Below are 25,525 nucleotides of genomic sequence, written 5' to 3'. Positions count from 1 at the left end.
TATATATATATACACATAGCAACAGTGAAGACATTAAGCCATGAATTTGAAAAGGAGAGGGGGTAGAGTACATGTAAGAGTTTGTAGGGATGAAAAGGAAGCAGAAAATGATAAAATCTCAAACAACAAAAAATGTTAAAAAAAAATATGTAGTTAAAGTATACAATGGTACTAAGTGAGCATTCTCATCCCAAAAATTATCTGTTTAAAATAAAAGTGAAACTTAGGAAACACCAAACCATGCAGCTCCATGTCTAGCATCTGGGTCTTGGAATGGAATAGTCTAGGCTCCATAGAGCTTAGGCAGGTTTACAACTCAGTTTATTTATTGAACCCTAACACTTTGCAACATGGTTTATTTCATTTATTTGTTTACTTGTTTATCTATTAATTTGTTTAGGGTATACATGCATGTGTGTATACACGCACAAATATACAGGTATATGTGTGCATGTAGAAGCCACTGGACATCATGAGTGCCACTCTTCAGGCACTTCCCACTATTATATGTAGTGGGGAGGCTGCTTGTTGGTTCCCAGCTGCTCAGCAGCTCAGTCCTGAAATAGTCACACAAAAATCATATTATTTAAATCACTACTTATCCTATTAGCTCTAACTTCTTATTGGATAGCACTTCCATCTTAATTTAACACATTTTCAGTATTTTATATTTCACCATGAGGTTCGTGGGCTATCAGTAAGGTTCTGGCATCTATCTCCGCGAGGTTACATGACTTCTCCCTCTGACTCTGCCTTCCTTCTGCCTTGCTATAGGCCAAGCCAGTTTCTTTATTCATTAACCAATAAAAGCAACACATAGACAGAAGGACCTCCCACACCACTCTTTTTGGTAGGATCTCTGAACAGTCTAGAAAATGTCAAGTGTGACACTGGACAAGAAGTCCCAGGAATTCACTTCTCTCCTTTCTTTTGCATTAACAATAAAGTGCTTGTCACCACACCTGCTTTTTTGTTGTTGTTGTCCTGGGTATCAAACACAAGTACTCAGGGGAATCAAATGTATGTCCTCATGGATGCCAGAAAAATAGGTTAGTGACTGAACTACCTCCTCAGTCCAAGAGGTTTTAATTTACTAATTCATTTCTAACAATTATTGCTTTGTAATCAGATTATTACTTATTTTATAACATTTCCTCAAATTCTACATTTATCATTGTAGTAATTTGAATAGTGCTTCCCAAAATGTATGCCCTATCCATGACACCAGAAAATATGACTTTATTTGAAAATTATATTTTTGAAAATATATTAAGCTAAGCAGATAATATGAACTCATTCTGGATTCACAGAGGATTCTGAATCATAAAGGAAACAAAATGGAGATATTGGTTACTAACAAAAGATGATGCAAGCATGGAGATGATTTTTAGATTACCTGTGCATCCATAATTTTTTTTTTTGATTTTTCAAGACAGGGTTTCTCCGTAGCTTTTGGTTCCTGTCCTGGAACTAGCTCTTCTAGACCAGGCTGGCCTCGAACAAACTGAGATCCTCATGCCTCTGCCTCCCGAGTTCCGGGATTAAAGGCGTGCGCCACCACCGCCTGGCGCATCCATAAATTTTTGAATAGATGAGAAGTCATCTAATAATCCTTAAACATAGGGTTCTGATTATAGTTACTAAAAAAAATTAATATGATGAACCTAATCCCTAGTGTAGTCAGTATCTGATCGATGAATGGCAGTTTTTCATTGCAGTTATTGCTGTTTTATGTTGCTTACTATATAGCCTCATCACATCTTTGCAACTAAATTTCTAGTATACCTATTTATTGGCCAAATTACATAATTTGTTATGCTTTAAAATAATTAGCTTTAATAGAATGTGTTGCATAATGGTGAAAGAAATAAATCAGAAAGGAAGAATTATGAGTAACCTGGAAAAATATTCTGAATAGTAGAATTTCTGCTATACACGTCTAAGTATTCACAGATTAAAGACATATCAAGAAAAATCGGTAAGTATTCTGAGTGAAATTAAATTAAAATAAAACACATCAAAATAAACAGAATATCACTAAAGAAGTTATAGAGATGGAGGAAAAAAAAGGTTTAAACAAAATCACCAACGCAAGGTCGGTGGGGTTTGCAGTGCAATGTCCGCAGCTGAGGCTCCCGGATTTGAGCAGGTGCAGGGTGCCAGGGCAGGATGCAAACCCTGCTTTTGGGGTTGTACAAGTACATGTTCCCGAAGGATGAATACTGCATCTTTATCCTGGGCCTGGACAATGCTGGGAAGATAACCTTCTTGGAACAATCAAAAACATGGTTTCACAAGAACTACAAGGGGATGAGTCTATCCAAATTCACCACTACTGTGGGTTTAAACATTGGCAGTGTGGACATGGGGAAGGCTCGTCTCATGTTCTGGAACTTAAGTGGACAAGAAGAGCTACAGTCTTTGTGGAACAAGTACTGTGCAGAGTGCCGTGGCATCATCTATGCCACTGAGTCCACTGATGAGGAGAGACTGTCAGAATCCAAAGAGGCATTTGAGAAGGTGGTTTCAAGTGAAGCACTGGATGGTATCCCCATCCTGGTGTTGGCCAACCAGCAGAATGTGGAGACCTGCCTCACCATTCGTGACATCAAGACTACATTCAGTGACTGTACCTGCCAGATTGGCCAACGAGTCTGTCTGACCCAGGCCTGCTCTGCTCTCACAGGCCAAGGGCATCAGATGGATAGTGAAGTGTATCATGAGGAGGGTTCACCGGCCACCACGGCAGAAGGACATCACATAAGCACTGTCAACTTCACTGTCTTGGGACTATTCATCCCAGGTGTTGGAAGAGTATTCCCTCCTGGTTGTGTGCCACCAATGCTGGGGTTGGGGTGGCTATGTTTGTTCATTCATTATTTGCTTTATGTTTTCCATAAAAAAAAGATGCAAGGGTGGAGATGATTTTCATATTACCTGTGAATCCATAATTTTCTGAATAGTTGAGAAGCCCTCTAATAGCCCTTAAACATAGTGTTCTACATATGCTAAGCCTATTGTATGTTCTTACATCTTTTTAATCCAAATACATGTCACATTATAAACCCTATTTCTGATTAATGATAGGATTTTAAGATTTCTAATTTTTATCTCAATTTTAAGCATAAATAATATAAAAATGATCAGAATAGGTTATAGTACCACTTATCTGCATACACCCTTTTTCTTTCCCATAACAACTGTATATCTTCATGTTGACACACAAACATGTACATATGCACACTTACGCATATACATTTTTCAAGATAACAAGGCAGAAAGTTATCATTGTATATATGGTTAAAAAGAAAAGTCTTTATGTGGCTGTTTCTTCTACACCAGTTGCAGTTTGAAAGTTCCACACTCTTCACTGTCTTGTGTGTCTGTAGAGAAACAGGGTTTGGTATGTGGACCTAGTCTCACTTAGCATTTCTGTTATGACTTCCTCCTAAAATAATAACAATACAGCCTTATGCATTGTCTCAGATTTTCCAAGCACACTTGATTGGTTGCCAGGTATTGACAAACACAGGCTAAGTTCACCCAAATCCAAACAGAATAGCCATGGACTTTAAAACAGAATGGCCTGTTAGCAGGACTCTCATCAGGGCTGCTGGAGGAAATGCTCTCTTGTGATTTCCAACATCCTTTACAAATAACCAAAATCCATATTTTAGTAGTTTAACATTAAACAAATATTTTTACTTTGTTTGCTTATTTTCTTTTTGAGACCAGGTCTCTTTCTACATGGCCTTAGCTATCCTGGAACTCACTATGTAAACCAGGCTGACCTCCAACTCAGAGATCCACCTTCTTCTACTTCCTGCATGCTCAGATTAAAGGCATGTGCTATCACACTTTGCTAAATAAAGTATATATATATATATATATATATATATATATTTTAAATGAGTAGACTGAGTTATCCTGAGGAGGACTGTCATTTTCTGAAGGGAAATGAAGAAGAAGTGGATTTAGGGTAGAGAAGTGGTGTGTGTGGGGGGGGGAGTATGAGGAGTGGAGAAAGGGGAAATGTGGTTGGGATATAATATATGAGAGAAAAATGAATAAAAATAATATATCAATTCACTCATGTCAGTGAAACCATAACCTAAGCTTTCTAACTTAGTTTAGAATTCATAAATTTCAAAGTTTACAAAAAAATTTAAGTCATTTTAGAAAATCTGGCTATCTGTTATGGCTTGAAAGCATAACACACAGTTATCAAAGGTTCTAAAATATAACATTATGCTAAAATAGTAACAATTTTATAGTTATTCTAAACTAATTCCAGTTAGGGTTATTTTTTATTAATAATGAGTCTGAATATGAGTAATTTAAGTGGCTGTTCTAATTAAGTTTTAAATAATTCCACCTGTGCTAACTAAATAGTGAGTTTGTGTTTTGTCTCATTTTGATGTTATTCACTGACAAACAACCTAATGAGCAATAAGTATCTGGATATTCTAAATCTTTTGCTTAGCAGAAGAAAAGAAAGAATGTAAAAAATACAAAGTTATCTGTCCACTCATTTCAAATCACATATTTTTTCATTACTATGAATTATTACTTAATGATTAGACTCTCTAATATCTCTCATAATTAACTCCAAATTTGTATTATTCAGGTAGACTATCTCAAAGTGCTAAAAAATTTCATCAGATACTCACATTACAGTGTTGATCTTGAAATTTGAGAAATAAAGTCTGAAATATAAAACAGAGTATATAAAGCAGCTTCAATGTTTTATCTTAACCTGTACTGTGAACAATAAAATTTTGAGTGAATTGCTGACTTCCATCAAATGGTACAAAATATGCAGAAAACATAATATCTTGTACCCAATTCCACTCTATGGAAATAAGTTGTAAATGTGATTTCTATATAAATAAGAGTTTTAAAATAGACATATCATGTAAACTATTGAGAGAACTCTGATATTCCAGACAGTTGGCTTTGTTATCTACCTCTGTATCTTTTACTTTGCATAATTTTTACTGTCTCTATTCACAATTCGTGCCTTCTTCACCACAAAATATCTTTTATATTCGAATCTCTCTATTGTTCACTCTGACTTATGCAAACTATCACATCTATTTCATCTGCTCCTCTCCCAAAATATCTTCAGCTTCCTCCTTGGTGCTATAGCTTTCTCTGTCACAAATGGTTCCCAATCTGGGTCAGCTAACCTGGAAAATAGTTCTGCGATAGCCTGGATCTTCCTCTCTCGTGGCATGAAGAATAGTATTGCTTTAGTCTAGTTACTGCATCTCTGGATCAGAAGGCACAAAATGTGTCTCATATATTTTCTGTGTCAAGCTTCAAACTGTTATGTACCTACGTAATGCATGATGACAAGAACATCACAGATGATTCCCTGATCACTTACTGCTCACAAACATAGGCAACAATACAGATGGGGACCAGACAAAAGAGAAAATTACTCAAGTCATCAAAAAGAAATATAATTAATTGAAAATACCTGTTTTGCTAAACAAAGGAAAAAGGTGAGCACTAAAACACTTTTGTGTTTATGGTTTTTTAAGAAAATATATATTAGTGAAAAACTTTAAAGTCAACTTTTATCATGAGATAAAATATTATAGTCACATTTTTAACATAAATGAAAATTTAGTTTTATAAAAATATTATAATGAATATAAAGACCCAAGAAATTGTTCAAGACCATTTGACCCACTTTAGGAATTTATCTCTCCAAACGAAGGGAAAAAAGCAAAAAAAGGAACAGGTTTTATGTTCAACCCAGGGCTCAATGCTGGTCTCCAAGTACATCTACCCCACTGACAATGAAACAGCTGACTAAGTCATTTGAGAATCATTTGAATTCAACATGCTTAAAATTAAACCTGTTCCTCCCTTGGAAGCTAGATCTGCTATCAAGCCGGGACACAGGGATTTTTGTTGCCAGAATTCAATTGTTTACATGATAAACCTGGGGACTGACTTTAAATCCCACTTTATTTGGTTCATCAATTAAACACGAAGCTCTTCCCACTTTGCTGATTCCAATTACTTGTTTCTCTCTTTTCTTCTGCTTCTTTAGCCCAGGGATCTAGCATATCTCATTTGAAATGCTTCAACAGCCTCTGCTCTTAGCCAACCGGTTTTGCATAATATAAACCAAAGATTGTTCTAAAGCAAATTTTCTTATCTTGTTACTTTCTTGAGCAAAATCACTTTGGTGTTTATGCTACTACTGCTCATTATCATTGCTTTTTAATTTGGCTTAAAAAACCAAGAAAGACAAATATCTTATGTACTCACCCATAAGTGACTTTTAGACATAAAGCAAAAACAACCAGACTACAATTCACAATTACAGAGAACCTAGATAACAGTGAGGACCCTAAGAGAGACGTATGTAGATCTAATATACACAGAAAGTAGCAAAACACAAGATCTCCTGAGTAAATTGGGAACATGGGAAGCATGGGAGAGGGTAGAAGAGAGGAGGAAAGGAATGGAGGGGTTTAGAGAAAAAATATGTAATAAAACAATAAAAAGAATCAGTTCAAAAAATTACAATTAAGAGAAAAAGGATTTGCAAATTTTGCAACCAATATTCCTTTGTAAACAAAATTTGTTTTATCAATATCAATAAAGTAAATTCCTTGCCTTTAAAAAAAAGGCACAGTGGTGATTGTAGGTTAAGTCTATACTTAACAGACAAATGCATAATATCTCCTTTTTTACCAATTGCAATAATGTAAACATTGTTTTATTAATAGTAAAGTAACTTCCTAACATATTTGGCCCCACCAAAGTAAGCATTATTACTAACTATTAATGAACACATTTTTAATATCTAGCAAACCGAATACAGGGAATAGTTGTATATCATATAAAAATGTAATCACAAGAGAATTATCTGTGTATTCATGTATATATGTGTCTATATACATCAGATACATATACAATAAATACATATATGCATATAAGGGATAAATATGGGTAAGTAGGTATATAATTATCAGATTGACAATAACAACAAGAATAATAGTGATGACAGTAGATCATGGCAACGAAGTAGAAAATGGGTGCTGGTATTTGTCATGGCAAATCATCTCTTACCATTAGATAAAGTACTTTAGCTATGTATATAAAAATAAAAATCCTATTTGAATCAGTATGCTAAGTTTTGCAAATGAATCATAGTTAATAAAGCTCTACATTATAAGAACCCATGCCCAAAAATTTCATAAAGCTGTTAATACAGCTATAAAAATAGAATTTATAATAATATTAAATTAAAAATAACTAACCTTAGAAATACACTTGTGTTCATCATTAAGCCAATCATTTTTTTGCAGAAACATGTGGTACTATGTAATAATCACAGTGCAAAGCATGTACAGACATGAATGTTACAAAACATATTACCAAATAAGTAAAACAATTTGACTTAAAGAAAGGTATCGATAATATAATTAATCTGTATATATAAGATATGCATATATTAATAAATATATGACTATTAATTTAGTTCATTAATATGACTAATAATAGGCATTATTATCATAGCAAGTATTGAGAGTGTTACAGAAAAAAACAGTAAATTCACCCATATACATCTCTATTACTTGATTTATGACACTTTATTAAGGAGAAAATACATGTTTCATATATTTAACATGATATAAAAAGAACTCAGAAATGTTACTCTAATTTTAACACATATATCTTAAAAATTGAAGATATGAAATGGAAAAACGTTTCATCTCTTTTTACATCAACCTGAAAGATCTCTAAGACTCTCTATTCATTTATCACAATTTTGCTTCCATATTGATCTACAGAGCCTTTTATCTGATCCAAACATTTGTCTTCCAAAATCTTCCCTTTGATTCCTTGGATTCTTTCTAGTTTGTCTTGATTGCCTGGCTTCTGAGCATGTGCTTGTCTCAATTTTTCCATTATTTGGCATTTATTGTTCCTCATACTACATGCTTAGTATACAGAGGGAATACACTTGTTTTTAATCTGTTCTGTTTTTACCACTGGCTGCTTCTACAAGTTTATTTTTCCTAAGGAGAAAATGAAGGTGTGGAGGACAGGATGGAATTAATACCTATTAGAGTTTCACGGTGTCTTGCTACAAGTCCAAGTCCATGTTCTTCTCATTTTTTTGCATGCTTGATCAGCCTTCTTCCCTAAGTGAATATTTGAAATCTTAGCTCCAGTTTTCTTGTGTGATTATTAGTATCATCATCATCATCATCATCAATCATTTTCTTCTTCTATTTTTCTTACAATGGAATAAAACATCAAAACACTCTCTTTTGTTTCCATCCAACTCATGTGCCCCCTCTCATATCTTTCATATACAAAAACAGTATGAATGGATTACTGATTATTGAATCCTTACATGTATTTTTTCTTTTTCAAAATTCTTTAAAATCTACCTCAGCTAACTAATACCATTACCAGAAATGTTAACACCTACAAAATCACACACACACACACACATAGATGCACACACACAAGTGCACAAATACATGCACAGATGCATACAGACACAGGTGTGAATACACACACACAAGTGCATACATACACAAGGCATTCTTATCCTTAAAGCTCACTCTACCTTCACCTATCACTAGAATCCCTCTTCCGATATGATAACTCCAACACTCTCATCACCCACCATTCTTTTCTTCATTTAACTTTCTTATTTATTTAACACGGTCTACAAAGCCAATCTTTATAAAAATTGGCTGTGAACATACCTCCAATTTCCCCTGTTATTTTCTCCTGTTTCACTGATCTGGGTGAAATTGTGGCCCTAGGTGATGTTCAGTTATCCTATTTCTTCCTACCTCTACGCAGTCAACGGACAACACAACTATATGCTTCAACTACCTGAATTGTCCTTAGCCGTCAGGAGTAGTTCATTACACAGAACTGCTTTTACTGGTCAGCAATACATTCAGAATGCTAATTTAAGCAGTCTTCAGTTTTTAGGAGGGAGTTCAGCAGAACTCAGCACTAGTTACCATCTTCTCCATCGTCAAAACTTTATTCTTCTTGGCCCCTTGTCACATTCTGATATTCCCCTACTGCACTAACGTCATCTTTTAAGTCTTCTCTTCCTGAACCCTCTTCACAGACTATTCAATTTCTCAACTTAAAGTCTTGATAATCTTAATCTGGGCTCCTTTTCTAAGAATTTTCACAATGTTAGATACAAATGAAATATAGGGCAACTCCACCACACATTTCACTCAAAACACGTATACCAAAATTCTTACTTCTAGATTATTTGTCAGCTTGTTTAAAGTTTCCTAAGTGAAATAGGCATCTAACTAATGTTCTTTTATCCGGGTATCCTTATACCTAGTAGTCTGAATGTAATTAGAGCCCATAAGCTCATAAGAAATGGCACTATGAGGATGTGTGGCTTTGTTGGAATAAGTATGGCCTCGTTAGGGGAAGTATGCCCCTGGGAGATGGACTTTCAGTTTTTTATATGCTCAAGCCATGCCCAGTGTGTCAGACCATTTCCTGTTTCCTGTGAGTCAAGAGGTAGGACTCTCAGCTCATTTAGTAGCACCATGTCTGCCTGTAAGTCACCATGTCACACCTAGATGATAGTGGACTAAACCTCTGCAAAAAGCCATTGCAATTACATGTCTTTTCCTTTATAAGCATTGCCATGGCCATGGTGTTTCTTCACAACAATAGAAACTCTAACTAAGACATATTATATCAGTAAGCAACACTTGTATCTACCCAGTTTTTTACATAAAATACTGAAATATTATAGTGTGTTTATAATTTTCCTCAACCAACTCAACAATACTTCCAGATTATACCATGCTTTCAACTTACTGTAATAACTGGTACTGGATTACAGTCTCTACCCATCAAACTTTAGAATTATGTATATAAATTATATAAAATATGCTTTTGTCCTTAGGATTCACCATAATAGCCAAATTTTATTTTCTCATTCATGCACCTGGTTATGTGACTTTTCTCTAGCTAGTGGAACATGAGTTAATACATGTGGTTTAATGTATTTCCATGATAAAACTTGGACTTTTGAACTTGTGGTCACTTTCCTTAAGAAGAACAACACATGGAAAATTTGCCAGTACTACAAGAAAGAATACAAACATGGAACAGATATAGACCTAGTGCTCCAGTCAGACCATTAAGCCTCTCAGTTTCCCTGAGCATGCTAAAAGGAAACTTTTGTGATTTTGTAGGTGGCTGTCACACAAAGGAACTGCAGTGGAAAATATATCCCACACTCCAGTATCATTCCACACTCTTTCATCTGGAATATTAAACATCATTCACTTTGCAGTTATTTCTCTGCTGAGAAGCCAATGCAGGGTTTTAGAAATACATGGTCAAGCATACCACACTTTTTAGATATAATTAGTGATTGTGTACTACACTAGACTGCAATCTAATGTGGTAAAATCATGATAAACTATTATCAGGGATGAAGTACAGAGCACATCATAAAGTGCCAAATTATTTTAGGAGAGAAGCCTTTGTTTCTACTTATTAAAATCAACACAGGCATGCCCTCATTTCTCTTGCCTCCTTGGTCAGGCACAGCTCTGCCTTTGTTAGAACTGTCATGAAGTAGAAGAACTATTAGGATCTCTCTCTTGTCTCTCATGGTCTGGATTTTATTTACTTATCCACCAGCCAAACACACTTGCATGTTCATTTTCTTATTATCATGTATGATTTCCTCCATCATATCATAGGACACGATTTGCGACAATGCATGTTAATTCACATGCTGTCTGTTGGTTTTCTTCTAAAATACTGACATTTTCACAAGAATACAGCCTGTGTTTTGTTTGCTCAGTAAATCTACTCTGTGTTTGTGTCTGATTTCCTGAGAGTATTTTGTCCTTGTTGACTTCTTGCAAATATAGTAATTTCCAATTAAGTATGGATGATATTAACAAGGATAATAGATAAGAGATAAACTTGAATGACTTGTTATTTTCTCCATGGTTAAACAATGGAATGATAGTGACTAAGAAAACATGTAATTTAGGAAAAATTCTAATTTGATATATTAAAATATATCTAGATAAAATATATCTAGAACCTAGATAAAATGTTTTTCCAACCATATAAATATATTTTCTATGAGTAACTTAAAGTTAATATTTTATCAAGTAACTTAAGATATCTTTGAAGTATAAAAGCAATAGTAAACATTTAACATATTCTAAAAAAGAGTAAACTTTGCTTATAAGAATGCACACTGTAAGTCTATAATTTTCTGTCCTTGACATGATTATCCTCTGTCACATGCTTCCTGGAAAAGCTAGTGATAGAAATGTACCAGTTGTGGCTTATTTGAAAGTTTATCTAGAAGTATTTCATGATTGGAGAAAATTAGCAGGGGAAATACTTAGGCTGAATTATTAAGTGCCAGATGGTTCTTAGGACTGGTAAACACATTATAGATGTACACAACTGCATGCTGTTGATTCAAATCTAGCCCATTCCATATAAAAATGACTATTCTTTCACTTTTATCAGCTCACAACATACATACAGGGATGTTATTGGACTTATTCGTAGACCAAGGGGAACTATACTGCAATCTTTCTCCTCCAAGAGAAACATACTGTGCAATTTATGACCATAAGGATGAGTTACCTAAGGTGCACTCAGTCACAAAAACAGCAAGGTAGAATGGAAAGCAGCAGTGAACAGAAAAGCAGAAGACATTTTACTTTACTATTTTTTTATATACTCTGTCACTTCTATATCTGGAAAGGACACCTTTATTATTTCTGTCTTAATATTTATTATGTAAAAAGCTAAAGGGTATGTAATTTATTTACATCTTTTATTCAAAAAGGCACTTACTGAGGTGAGACATCTAAAAAAGCACACTGCAAAGATTGCTAGAGAATTATTATGCATAGTGAGTCTATCTCTGTCTCAGCTAGGTGATGGTTCAGATAGGCTAACAGAATGAAAACAATAGAAAACATGTGTGTTAAGAATAAATAGTTTTCAAATAAACATGACTTTAACAGGACACACTAATATTTGCCACATTTAAAAAGAGTTAACTGAGTTAATAGATCCTAGTCTGAGTACAGATGACATTTTTGAATTGTTAATTAATCATGAACTCACATTTCAAGCTAAAAAGGATATAAGGAGATACCCTTGAGACGATTTTTCCTCACCTCAATGAGAACATTTTCTGTTACGACCTCTACCAACCCAACATTAAGAATCTGTATTAGTACTTTCTCATCAGGATCAAGGACCTGAAAATAATAACACAGAGATTCAAAATTAATTATGAAAGCTCAGCTGTAGCTTAGACTTGCTTCTTTCTAGCTTTTACAACTTAAATTAACCAATAATTTTAAATCTACATTCGTCCATGTGTCTTATTACCTCATCTCTGTACTTTCTGTCGTGCTTCTTCCATTAGTGGCTGGTGACTCCACCTTTCTTCCCAGAGTTCTCTCTCTGCCCAGAGGTCCCGCCTATAGTCCCCTGCCTAGTTATTGATCTTTCACCTTTTTATCATGCCAGTCATATCAATTTACCTTCACACGGTGCACAAATATCTATGACAAGAGTCCTCAGAGAAATAGACTCAATAGGAAAATAGTATATTCATATTTTGTAAGAGGGGAAAGGAAGAGAACTGGGGAGATATAAATTGCAATTGGCTCACATGATTATGAACATGAAGTCCCAGAATCTGCTATTTGAAGTTTGGAAAGACAAAACTGTAATTCAGTCAGAGTTTGATAGCCTAAAAACCAAAGGAGAATAATTGTGTAAGTTCTGGTGTGAGTGTAGAAACCCAAAACTTAGAGCCAGCGGTAATGTAAACAGTCAGAAATTGGTACCAGGGTAGGGATCATTGCTGTGTTAGGCCTAAAATGTTGTGTATTTATGTTTGTGGATTAAACTGCTTTATGGGAGAAATGTAGAATGGTTTTACAGTTTAGACTAGACAATCAGCTAAATGCTGGGAACAGAGTTTCTTGGGCTACTTTATTAGGATTTTGGAAGATGTGAAATGCAGAGAGATTTGTGGACAGTTGAGACCTGGCTAATGGGATTTTAGAGAAGATACAAGTTTGGAACTACTCATGTAAGATTTTGGCTAAGAATCTTTGTGTATGAATCAGAAGAACCAACTACTACCACATTTTTCTAAAACAGTATAATTTCTGACAACATTCTAAACACCTATTCTTATGCCCTCAGGTAAGTTTAGCTCTCATCCTTCAGCAAAGTAACTTCTTCTATGGCCCCTATTCCTATGACTCAAGGAAGATCACAAAAGAGGGGTCATAAAAATTGTAACAATCAGAAGACCAGGAAGTCTGCTATAAGATTGCATATTGCATATATAACAAGGAAGCTATACCCATGAAATTTCAAGTACACAGTTGCCTAAACAAGACATGTACAGTGATAACAACCATGGACATAAAAATATGGATGGGAAAATCTTACAAGGCACCACCCCTAGAGGCAATTAACAGCTGCTGAGAGAGGTAAAATCAGCACTCTGAAGGGACGAGTCCCTGATAATTTGTTTATTCCAAGTGATCATTCCTAAATACACGTATGTAAGAGCAACACTAAATGGACTCAAATATTTGTATTTATATGTATGTATGTGTTTGCACACATATATGTAACAATAATAAAGAAATAAGTTCATGAATTTTACAGGTAATATGAAATACATAGGAGAAAGGGAATATATTATTTCTTAGTATATATACAGAAAATTTAATGATATACATTTAATTTACATTTTTAAAGAAAAGATTATGTTTACTATAGCAATGGTTATAGATCAGGGACAAATTATGAGGATAGTACACACAAGGAGTTCCACATATCCAACAACTTTTTTATCCAATTACAACTACCACTATTATTTTATAAAAGGTAGTTTATTATGGGCTGATCAATAATAGCATGTCCAACCTACAATATCCTCCATTAACATCTTGTATTAATACGGTGTGTTTGATGCAATTAGTGAGGCACAGTAGTATGTAAAAAGGACTAAAGTCTACTGGTATTTGTACATTTTTTCCAATTTGTACTACTATATGCATCTTTTCACTGTGCCGGGGTATTTTAAATTTTACATTTCATATTTAATCTTTATCTTCATTCTTGTTTTGCCTTGGGTTTGCAATTATGAACTTTGTTTATTGTCTGTTTTTTTGCTATAATATCCTTTAGACACTAAAGCTTCCTAAAGCACCTTTCCTAAGGAGATCTTATAGAAACCACACCCCAGAGTGCTTACAGTAAAGTCACATTTGTAGCCTTCATGTTTAACCTGCTTGGACATGAGTTTCCTTGGCTCATAGGCTCTCTGAATTGTAAAATTATTCCTTTATGTTACAATACATTATGAAGTTGAACAGTTATTAAAAATGGATTTCATAAGCAACTTTAGCACATACTACATGTCAAGTCCAAGTGAGAGGCTGAGGTTATTTAACATGGATGAAAAGCAAAAATGAAAACCCAAACTGGTTTTATAGACAGTGTGGCCTAAAGAAAGAGGAAACCTAACAAATTATAGTAAAATACAAGAACAATCATAACAATGGGAAGCAAGAAGTGTTGGAATCACAGACAAAAGAATAAACATTAGCATAAATAAAGTCAATCTTCACTATACATAACAGTGAAGAGAATAAATAACCTTAGCTGTGAAATAAACAAGGAAATGATACATTTCTTAAATGATAGTATTGCAAATACCCAAGTCAATTGTTATACCATGTACATCAACTTTGGAACTCAACCTTTCATATTATGTATATGAAAAATTATTGTGTAATTTAATTCTAAAATAATATTTTACAGCAATTTTGTGAATGTCACATTAAATGGACTAGCTTGGTTATATAGGCATCACATGAAAATACATTTACATCTGCTTTGGTCTCTCTTTCTTTACCTAAATGTCCCCCCAAAACCCAGTGATAGAGCATCCACTCTGATGACCTTATCTAATTCTAAAAATCTTCCATGGTCTCATAGCTGTACTCTACATTTCAGCTATCTCTCTACCCTCTTAATACCCCACAATGCATTTAGATTTTACCATATAAAGTCTTAGAGGAAATTCAAACAGTATCTAACCTGTAACAGTGGCCATATGATCACTTTGAAAGGAACAAAATAAGGAGCACAAGGAGAGCAATGGATATGTGACTGTTTAGAGGTTGTATTTTTTACCTTAGTAAGAGCAAATTTTGTAGAACAGCATGGATAAAAGCCTGGGGATATAAAGAGAATCAACACATACTGATAATACTTTTGAGTTTCATTGTAAGAAATGGGTTCTGAGGTTTAACGCTGAGCACTCTGGAGTTTAAATTTCATTGTAAAAGAGAACAGTGAAAAAAAAACTGATCACATTTGTTACTAAAGAAAAAAAATACCGCCTCAGTCACTAAAATGCAGAGATATGTATGATGAAAATTCCCCAACTTAGACCTACTTTAGCTCTAGAAATGCATCAGAGACACAAAGGGGTGTGGCTAATTTCTTTGTTTCCTTGGCATCTCTCATATTTCTCTGCTCCAATATCACAACTGGATCCTTGGACATGAAAAGGAAAGTGGAGACGCAACTGAGTTGCTGAGGCAAGCATTGGCATGCATCTGGTTTAACCTGGAGAAATATTTGCAGCTAAGCCCTTTACTTGGAGCACATAGTGTTCATCATGATCCTACCCTAAACTGTTAACCTAGACCCTGTCTTGGAACAAGCTCCATTTTTTTTTTGCTTCATGCAACGTGTCCACCTTCTAGTCTTTTACATAGATTCTCTCACTGTCTAGCTTTCAGTAGCAAACACAGACAAGTCTGTTGAGTGCTGATTCCCACCAAATGACTTGCTTTGCCCTAGATCCCTTTCACAACATATCATGAGCAAAGCACATATAACCTTTGCCTCAAAATGTTCTAAGGAAAGCTAATTATTCCTGACGCAAATACTAATGATAGAACAGACAGATAGTGTTAACCTTCTCCATTTTCCTGAGGTCAATTTTGTGCTAAAGGCAGCTATTGCTACTTCTTTTGTGATATTTCTTCTCAATGGGCAAATTGTAAAGTTGTGCTTTTGAGGATGAGTTGAATACTGATAACTTTTATTTCATGATTATAGTGCCAAGCACTACTCTACGTTCTTCACTAGTATTGATGTGTTGTTCATAGTACACCGATGAATCAGGAATCCAGTTAATACATGGGAAAAATAGAACGATAAAGAAGTTGGAATTCAAACTTCAGTATTAAATGTACTCTAAAGCAAAATACCTCTCCAGAGAAAATGAGAAGGGACTCAAATCCACACAAGAGCTAAATAACACTGAGAATAAGAAAACTAGTTTTCTGGAGAGTGTATATTTGATACATTCCTTGGTAGGATTAGGTTTTTTAAAATCCCAGGTCTCTATTAATGCCATATTACTATCTAAAAGGCATCTGGTAATGTCTATATACAAGCAGCAACACGACATAGGCAAAACCAGAAACTACTAGAGCTCTCTTAGGAAGCACAATAGTGGAAAGCTAGTAGTAACCCCATAGCCATTTAAAAATGTAGACTACCTAACAGAAGAATTATCTATGAATCAATTACATGATTCAAATTAAAGCACATGGGGGACTGAGTTGTGGTATGGCATATAAAGAAAATGTTTTATTATCTTTACAAAAAAAGGAAAGAAGCCCTTGAAATAATACAAAAGAATATAGGCTTTATCTACCTATCACACATCTATCTATCTCTATCTATCTATCTATCTATCTATCTATCTATCTATCTATCTATCTATCTAATGTCAACATATTAACCTACCCACATATATCTACCCATAAGTCTGTCTGAGCATAAGCCCTCTTGTAAGGTCATTTGAAAAAATTACAAAGTTTATTTGTATAATTTTTATCTTTTTTTACTTTATGCTTTAATTAAATGTCTATGATTTTCAAGACATATATATATATATGTGTGATGTTTAACCATTATTACTTTAAATCAATCACATAACTACATTTTTAAAGATTAAGGAAAAGTAAACATTGACATAAATTAAATATATGAATTTTACATGCAGTTTAAGTTCATGCAGAAATAATGTGAGGCATCTCACAGGCTGGCTAACTGATGATATCATATAAATGTCATCCATATATATGCACTCTTCCAGTTTCACATCGTCTATATTGAGGTTTCTGCATGTTGTCTCTGCAGGTAGTGTTTCTAAGGTTAATAACGGTCTGTCACACAAACATGCAAGTGGAGAGAAAGGCTGGCTCTTCTTTCTCCCTTTAAGCCTTACAGACTTACAGAAAAGCATTATAACTAGAAATGTTTTCCAAAAACAAGAATGCATGGAAGTGTCAGGTAGTGATCAGTAAAGCATAACCCTTTACTGTCTCTCAAAAAAAGGTCTGTTTTAAGTCATTGTCTGTAGTGATGGGGCGAGCAGTCCTGCTTTTCATCCTGCCGGGTTCCTGCACTGCTAGCTTTACACTTGAAATAACAACACACAAATTGTATTCATTTAATTTAGTTTCAGCCTTGCCCATTAGTTTCAGCCTCTTATTGGCTAATTCTCACATCTTGCTTAACCCATTTCTAATAATCTGTTTAGCACCATGAAGTGCTGGTCTACCAGGAAAGATTCAGCATGTCTGACCTGGTGGTTGGCTCCATTGCGTCTGACCCAGAGAGGAGAGGCATGGCGATTGCCTCACTTTCTTCTTCCTCCCAGCATTCTGTTCTCTCTACTCCACCCACCTAAGGGCTGGTCTATCAAATGGCCAAGGCAGTTTCTTTATTAACCAATGAAATCAACACAAAACAGAAGACCCTCCCACATCAATTGTCAGAGTCATGAGGAAGACTCATTCAAAATACAAAACGGTTTTCATTGTTCTAGAGACTCTGATTCCTGAGATCTACATTGTAATCTCTCATATTTTCTTCTTCTGTTCCCTAACGCATTTGTCTAGTGACAAGAACACTTGTTTTCTAAACTTCAGTCTCTATATCATTTAAATATTGGTACATGGTTAGATGACAGATGATACATACATACATATATAAATAGATAAAAGATAGATAGGTAGATGTAGATAAATATATGATAAAGATAGGCTGTAAAGACAATAACATTATGAAATTTTCAGGCAAATGGATGGATCTAGAAAAAAACACCCTGAGTGAGGTAATCCAAACTCAGAAAGACAAACATGGTATTTACTCACTCACCAGTGGATGTTAGATGTAAAGAATAAACAGACTACAATATATAGCTCCAGGGAAGCTGGTTAACAAGGAAGACGCTAAGAGGGACACATGCATTGCCCAGGGAAGGGGAAATAGAGGATATATACTGAATAAACTGGGGGCAAGAAGGGTGGTAAAGGGGAAAGGAGTGGCGATGAAAACACCAGAAAATAGGATGGCCAAGTGTAACATGAAGGGCTGCTTGTTGGGATTTCTGTCCTTCCAGGTTCGCGCAATCAAGTTCCAAAGAAAATCACATCACAGAGTTCTATATTAATGATAAGCTGATTGGCTCATTAGCTCAGACTTCTTATAAACTCTCATAACTTATATTAACACAATATTCTTATCTATGTTAGCCACAGGGATCAGTACCTTTTTCAATGGGGCAGGTCATATCCTGCTTCTTTGATATCTGGACAGGACTGGGGAGGAATGGGCTTCCTCCTTCCCAAAATTCTCCTGTTCCCACTGACATGCCTCTATTTTTTGTCTGGTTGTCCTGCCTATGCTGGTCAATCAGCGTTTATTTCAAACATAATTGGTAGAAAATAGAATTGTCCCACATCAGCCAAGGAGGGACAGGGATGGAGTGAGAGAGCAATGAAAGAGAGATGATCTTGATAGAGAGAGTTACTGTAGGGTTAGACAGAAACCTGATGCTAGGGAGATTCCCAAGTATTCACAACAATGACCCTAGCTAAGATTGCCATCAATAGTGTAGCGAGAACCCTGTTGCAAGGAACTGCTTGTTCATCCTGGCCACCCAGAACTGAAATAATCACACAGGAACCATATTATTTAAATCACCGCTTGGCCCATTAGCTCTTAGCTTCCTAATGTCTAACTCCTACATCTTAATTTAACCCATTTTTATTAATCTGTACATCACCTTGAGGTCGTGGCCTACCAGCAAAGTTTCAGCCCATCTTTCTCTGCCTTCTTCCTCTCAGAATTCAGTTCCATTTTCTCCGCCTACCTAAGTTCTGCCCTATCAACAGGCCAAGGCAGTTTCTTTACTCATTAACCAAGAAAAACACCACACAGGCAGAAGTACCTCCCACACCTGTAATCAGATGGGGTGGTGACTGCCCCATGTATCATCATAGATCCTTCATCCAGCAACTGATGGAACCAAATACAGATATCAACAAACAAGCCAAGCTCAGGGACTACAGGGAGGAGGGAATGCATGAGCAAAATATGACCAAGGGTTGTCAAGATCATGATGGAGAAATCTACAGAGACAGCTGAACCAAGCTCAGAGAAACTCATGAACTCTAGACCAAATGCTGTGGAGCCTCTGAGGGACCAATCAAGGCCCTTGATATATGGGAGCCAGTGGTGAATCTTGGACTATCTGTGGAGCACCTGTCAGTAGCACCAGGATCTATCCATGGTGCTTTAGCTTATTGTAGCCCATTTTGATGGTAAAATGCCATGCTTAGCCTTAATGCAGGGTGTAGAAGCTTAGCCCAGCCCCAACTTTGTGTGCCAGACCTTGTTGACTTCCCATGGGAGTCCTTACCCATTGGGAAGAGTGGGTGGTGGTAAGCTTGGGGAGAGGCAAGTGTGGGCAGGAGGATGGTTGGGATAAAGAATTGTGGATGGAGTGTAAAATGATATTTTAGAAAATTAAAATAAAAGAAAAAACTTTCTATTTAATCTTATATGGTAATCTTAGGACTTATGGTATTATTTCATTTACTACATCATGGTTTTATAATCATTCATTTGGTTTCTAATCTTAAATGCCATGAAAATTCAACATATGTTTTACACACTAAACATAGTAGCATAAATGATTTATGTTTAACAGTTCACAAAATGTTTCAGAGCACAAATATTTCCAAGGAAAAGTTAGAAAAGAGCATACTGTTAGCTATAAGAATACCACACTGAAAGAAAATGTTGAGATTGTTTTACATAGTACTAATAAGTAAAAAACAGATTTTAATATGTATTCTTAAACAGACATGGATTATAAGGAACCTTATACAAGCCTTAGGTGGAGAGATGGCTCTGCTGATAAAGTGCCTGCTACAGAAACATAGAGATCTCTATATGGGTCCCAGTGCCCTCATAAAAGTTGAGTGCAACAAAATATGTCCATAATTCCAGTACTAGGAGGAAGGGAGAGATGACGGATCATTGGAGCCCAGTGACCAAGAAGCCTGCTGATTTGATAAGTTAAAGCTTCTGTGTAAAAGCCCTGTCTAAACATTGAAGATGAGGAGTGATCAAGAAAACATCTAATTTGGACTTATGTTGTACACAGGAATTTACATCCAGCTACATGTGTACCCAGGCTCACAGGCATGCATGTGGGAGGCGTATGGGGAGGGGGAAGTGGGGAATGGTTCAGGTAGGATGCTGAAGCAAAGGAAAGGAACTTTAGCAGATGGCAACTGTAAATGAACTACTCTAAACTTCTGAAAAGAAAAAACTCACAGCCTAATATTCAGTTGTGGAATATAACCACCTCTCCCATGAAACCTACTTTTAAAATGTTGATCAGTTATAAAGAATACATTACCTGTAACCATGTTGAGCATACAGATTATAAAATTGATCTAGCACTGTCTATACATTTTAAACTATGTGCCTCACCCATGTCAACATGCCCTGGGATTTTCAAGAAAATATATTGTAGTTCATTTATGACTTATTGGCAAAGGCCTCATTACAAAGAAATGGTTTTTTTTTAAGCTAAAATTTTCCTAACAGGACAAATATCTTCTCTGACCTGGAATCCATTCTTCCTTCTATTTGTTAAGTAAAGGCTTGCTTGGCTGGCTTATTTCGCCTCTGTTCTTAGGGATAAAAGCACAAGAGACTGATCAATACAGCAATCAAGGTAATTCAATAAGACACACTTTATTTGTTTGCCACCATGTCCTTGCTACAGAGACAAACACTAACATGCTAGAAAAGTCTCTAAGGCAGTGTGTAAGATTATGTTAAAGCTTGAAAGTTGTAAAACTTGTCCTTTGGTCCATATGCATAGATCACAGTGCCATTAACTGAAGCTGTTCAAAGACAGGGGGAACTATCTCCTCTAGGTTAATGTGGTTTTAAACTCACAATGTGGCATTTTGTTTGAAATGTGGCGAGTTTCATCTGGTCTAAATTGGGGATGCGTGTTGTTGTTACGTTTTCCCTTGGGACAGTAATGGAAATGAGAAATTTCATTTCAATGTATTTTTCTCGGTTGAAATTGTGTAAATAAATAGATTGGGGCTGAAGACTTAATGAAATCATCAATAGCCTGGAGCCAGCTAGTAGCTCTGTGCTAAACAGTTGGCATAATCAACTGTCTAAGAGATTGAAAGTCTTGCTTTGGAGATTTAAGTTTACCATGAGATCATAGAAGTGGGCAGCTAAAAGGTGTTGACAGAGTATCTCCATCTACTCAGGTGATATGGGACTCCCCTCTGTATGCTGTGAATATGTTTTATTGCCACAGTTAATAAAGAAGCTGCTTCTGACCAATGGTTTAACAGAGTAAATCCAGGCAGAAAATCCAAACAGAGATGTAGAGAACGAGTAGGCAGAGTCAAGGAGACACCAGAGGAGAAAGACACTCATGTACTGGTACCGATAAACCACAAACTTCATGGTAAAATATAGTGTAATAGAAATGGGTTAATTTAAGATGTAAGAGCTGGCTAGCAATATGCTTAAGCTATTGGCTAAACAGTATTGAATTAATATAGTTTCTGCATGCTTATTTCGGGTCTGGGTGGCTAGGAACGAACAAGCAGCCTTAGCCTACACACAGGTTAGCTGAAATGAAAGAATAGCAATTTGGAAAGTATTAACCAATTAAAAAAAACCATGTAGGTTTAGCAGGTAAAAATACTATCCTTGATAACCTGAATACTCTCCTTTAAGCCTCTGAACCCCCTAAAAGCAGTATGCCTTCATGAAACCTGTAATCCCATCACTTTTGCTGAGAGATGAGAGGCCACAGGCATGGGAATAAACCAGACATTTGAAGGTCCACTAGCCTGAAGTAAAGGAACAGAAACAGCAAAAGAGATCCTGCGTCAATGTGGATAGCATGAACAGACTCCGAAATGTTGTCCTTTGACCTCCATATGCACATCATGACATGTAAGCCTTGGTGGCACTTTCCCCCAATACTCATGCACACATCCAAACACATATAACTAAACCAATAAATAAGCAATCAAAGCAAGTAAACCATTTGAATGATTCAGATTTTTCTTCTGCTTGTATTACCAGCACTTTTAGATAAGCCAAATAATTTCTTTCTACATCAGTTTCCGTGCAGGAAAAATATGTGATTGTGAAAGAATAGGAGCTTCTACACTCGTACACAGGATAGAAGATTGCCTGGAGCACAAGAGGGAAGTCACAAAAGATGAATGTGAACAATTTAACTTTGTATTCACATAGCAGTGCTATTTTTATTTTCTAATGCGTCTTGCATTTTTATCTGAAGGCATCTTGTTGCAATAAAGACAATTTTTTAAAAAATGCATAGTTTGTGTGAGGATTTCTCAGAAGGCTTCTAAGTTTGACACTACTATAGGTGTTCAAAACTGCTGAAAAAAATAATGAAGCAAAAGACTATAGGGAATGTGTGCTGAGAAAAATCTCACTTTGCTAACAGGCATTAAGAATACTTGCATGTATATAAGAACAGCTACAGAAGAATGTGATGTCTCACAGACTAGAATACAGAAGGAAAGATAGATTTTTAAATGAAGAATATTTCTCTTGTATTACTTATTAACACCTTGAACTACCTCTAGAACTTTTATTAGAATTAAAGCAACTATAGTTTTATACAATGACCTTAAAAATATTGGATAAAGTTTCTTGACATGAATATTGCTTTATTGTATGCTGTTTGAAATAAGTTACATTACTACTAAGTTCCAGGAACAGAGAATACCCTGAAAGAATGGTGGGGAGAGATTATAAGAACTTAGAACCGTGGAAGATAACTGTGACGTAATATCTTCTGGACATGACAAAAAAGGAACCATTCAAAACAATGTTTGTATTGGGATATATTTTATAAATATATGAAGAACATTAACAGAATGAGAAATTGTACATGAAGTTATCATCCATTTTTACCAATCCTCAATATCTAACATATGTTGAGGAGTCTTTTCTGGCCATTCATTTTAATTATTGTATCTTTTGGTAGAAGAGCTCATATTGCTATGTCAGAGGAGCAGAACATATACAAATAATTATGTTTTGTTGACTCTATATGGGCACATGTATTAGTTTTAACCAAGGGAAATAATCAAGTATGATTCAGGATATATTACAAAAGGAGGGAAATATTGTTTCTGAGTGTTTTGAAAGTTTCTACACAACTTCCTGAAACAAAATTACTTTTCATATTATCAATTCCTTAAAATAAACGAGGGCAGATAGAATAATTTCATTAAACAATCCCTCATCAAAACAGATCACAGAACTTGATGACTCCCACAGGTGACTGAAGATGTGTTATTCGCATTGAAAGATGACAGCATGCTTTCAATTTGAATCCCTATGTAATATTTATTAAAATGGGATATGGTAAATTGTAACATACGAAATATAAATTCACTGAAGTGTGGAGAAGCAGAAGATGGTAGAGAAGTATCTGGAAAAAGAAGAAAAAAAGTTTACAAAGTCAAAAAACTAGACCAAGTAAACAAAAAATGGCTTCCCACCTCATCAGTCATCACATCCTGTCATTCCATTGTGGAGTCAACAAGAGGTTCACTGTAGCTTCTGGGAACAAAGAGAAGGTTCCCAATGAAGAAAAAAAACCTGCTGCTTCCTGTTTGGACGACACGATTCACCTCAGCTACAGCAAGAATGTCATTGGATTAAACAAAGTGACAGATTTTCAGTACTGTGATCTAATGACTAATGTTAGAACCCTTCAATAAATTTTGGGGACTTGATTGAAAAAAAAAAAGAGCATATAATGCAACCACAGACAAGGTTTCACCCCACTCTTCTGACCCATTCTGATTCATTTTTGTGGGATTTTGTTTCTTTTTCTTTGAGTAATTTAGAAGTTTCCACGAATTCAAACAGCAATTAAACAGTACATGGCTCTAAAAAAAAGCTAACAACCACCTGTAAAGTATAGTATTTTTCCATCTAACAAATCTTAATATTTTCCCTCACCTAACAGAGAAACCACTAATTCCAAGTGAGGATGAGGTACCACTGAAGTCTAACGTTGATGTACTCCCAAAGTGACAGAGAGAAAAGGGATTTTTCCTTCCCTCCTAGTGGAGTTGGTCTCTAAGGCAGATGGTTAATTCATTGCACCTGTAACCAATTAGCCATTCAAAACGACTGATTCTTCACAGTAAATTGTTGCCTTGCCAATCTGAGAAGCAGGTGCATATTCAATGGCTAAACTGCCAAGTGCTTGGGTACACAACACAAAATCTTCCAAATACAAAATTCTGTTAGATTAATGTGGAGGAAAATATAACCAGTTATAATAATTCTATTCTAAATTAAGAATTTAATTGTTTCTAGTTTTGAACTGCAAGTAAAAAAGTTTTTTCTTCATTCTAATATTTGGCTACTGAATTGGACAGATGTGTTTTTTTTTTCCTTATGATAATTAATTTGTTTAAAACTAAGACTTCAAACTTTTTTCTTGAAATAATGAATTTTGATTGTCATAGACATACTACATAATAATCAGTTTAATATGTCTTCTTCAAAATAGGCCTCTTTATAGTGAAACACTCCTTCTAACCAGGGCACCATAGTCATGTCCATTACCTGGGTAGAGATGAGTCACTTTCGTGTTCAGTAGAGAGAATATCTTTCACTACAGTTCCATTACTATTGACTTCCACAGACATCAATAATTTTAGACGAGGAAATTATTCAATCAAAGATTTCCTTTTAAAAATAAAATGTTGAATTCAGAAAGTTGAAGGTGTCCAGTGGCAAGCTTTCATATCTGCCTTTAACAAAACTTTCAAACCCCAGTTCTCTCTAGAAGGACATCGACCCCTAAACTTAGTACTAAGACCTTTCACACCTTTCCACTCTAGAAATTACCCTGGAGAGAGAGAGAGAGAGAGAGAGAGAGAGAGAGAGAGAGAGAGAGAGAGAGAGAGAGAAATATGTTAAACATAAAGAATTAATAAGAAGTCTGTAAGTACCTCAATAAAATTTCTTATATAGAAAA

General features: G+C 35.4%; 1 pseudogene; it reads left to right on the top strand.

Annotated features, from left to right (window-relative positions):
- The first annotated feature begins 2,169 nt into the window (after positions 1 to 2,169).
- Positions 2,170 to 2,764, top strand: LOC101994623 (annotated as a pseudogene).
- Positions 2,765 to 25,525: the final 22,761 nt, after the last annotated feature.

Source organism: Microtus ochrogaster, chromosome 2, assembly GCF_000317375.1.
Source record: "Microtus ochrogaster isolate Prairie Vole_2 chromosome 2, MicOch1.0, whole genome shotgun sequence".
In the NCBI taxonomy this organism is placed as follows: domain Eukaryota; kingdom Metazoa; phylum Chordata; class Mammalia; order Rodentia; family Cricetidae; genus Microtus; species Microtus ochrogaster.
This window is presented reverse-complemented; position numbering and strand designations above follow the sequence as displayed.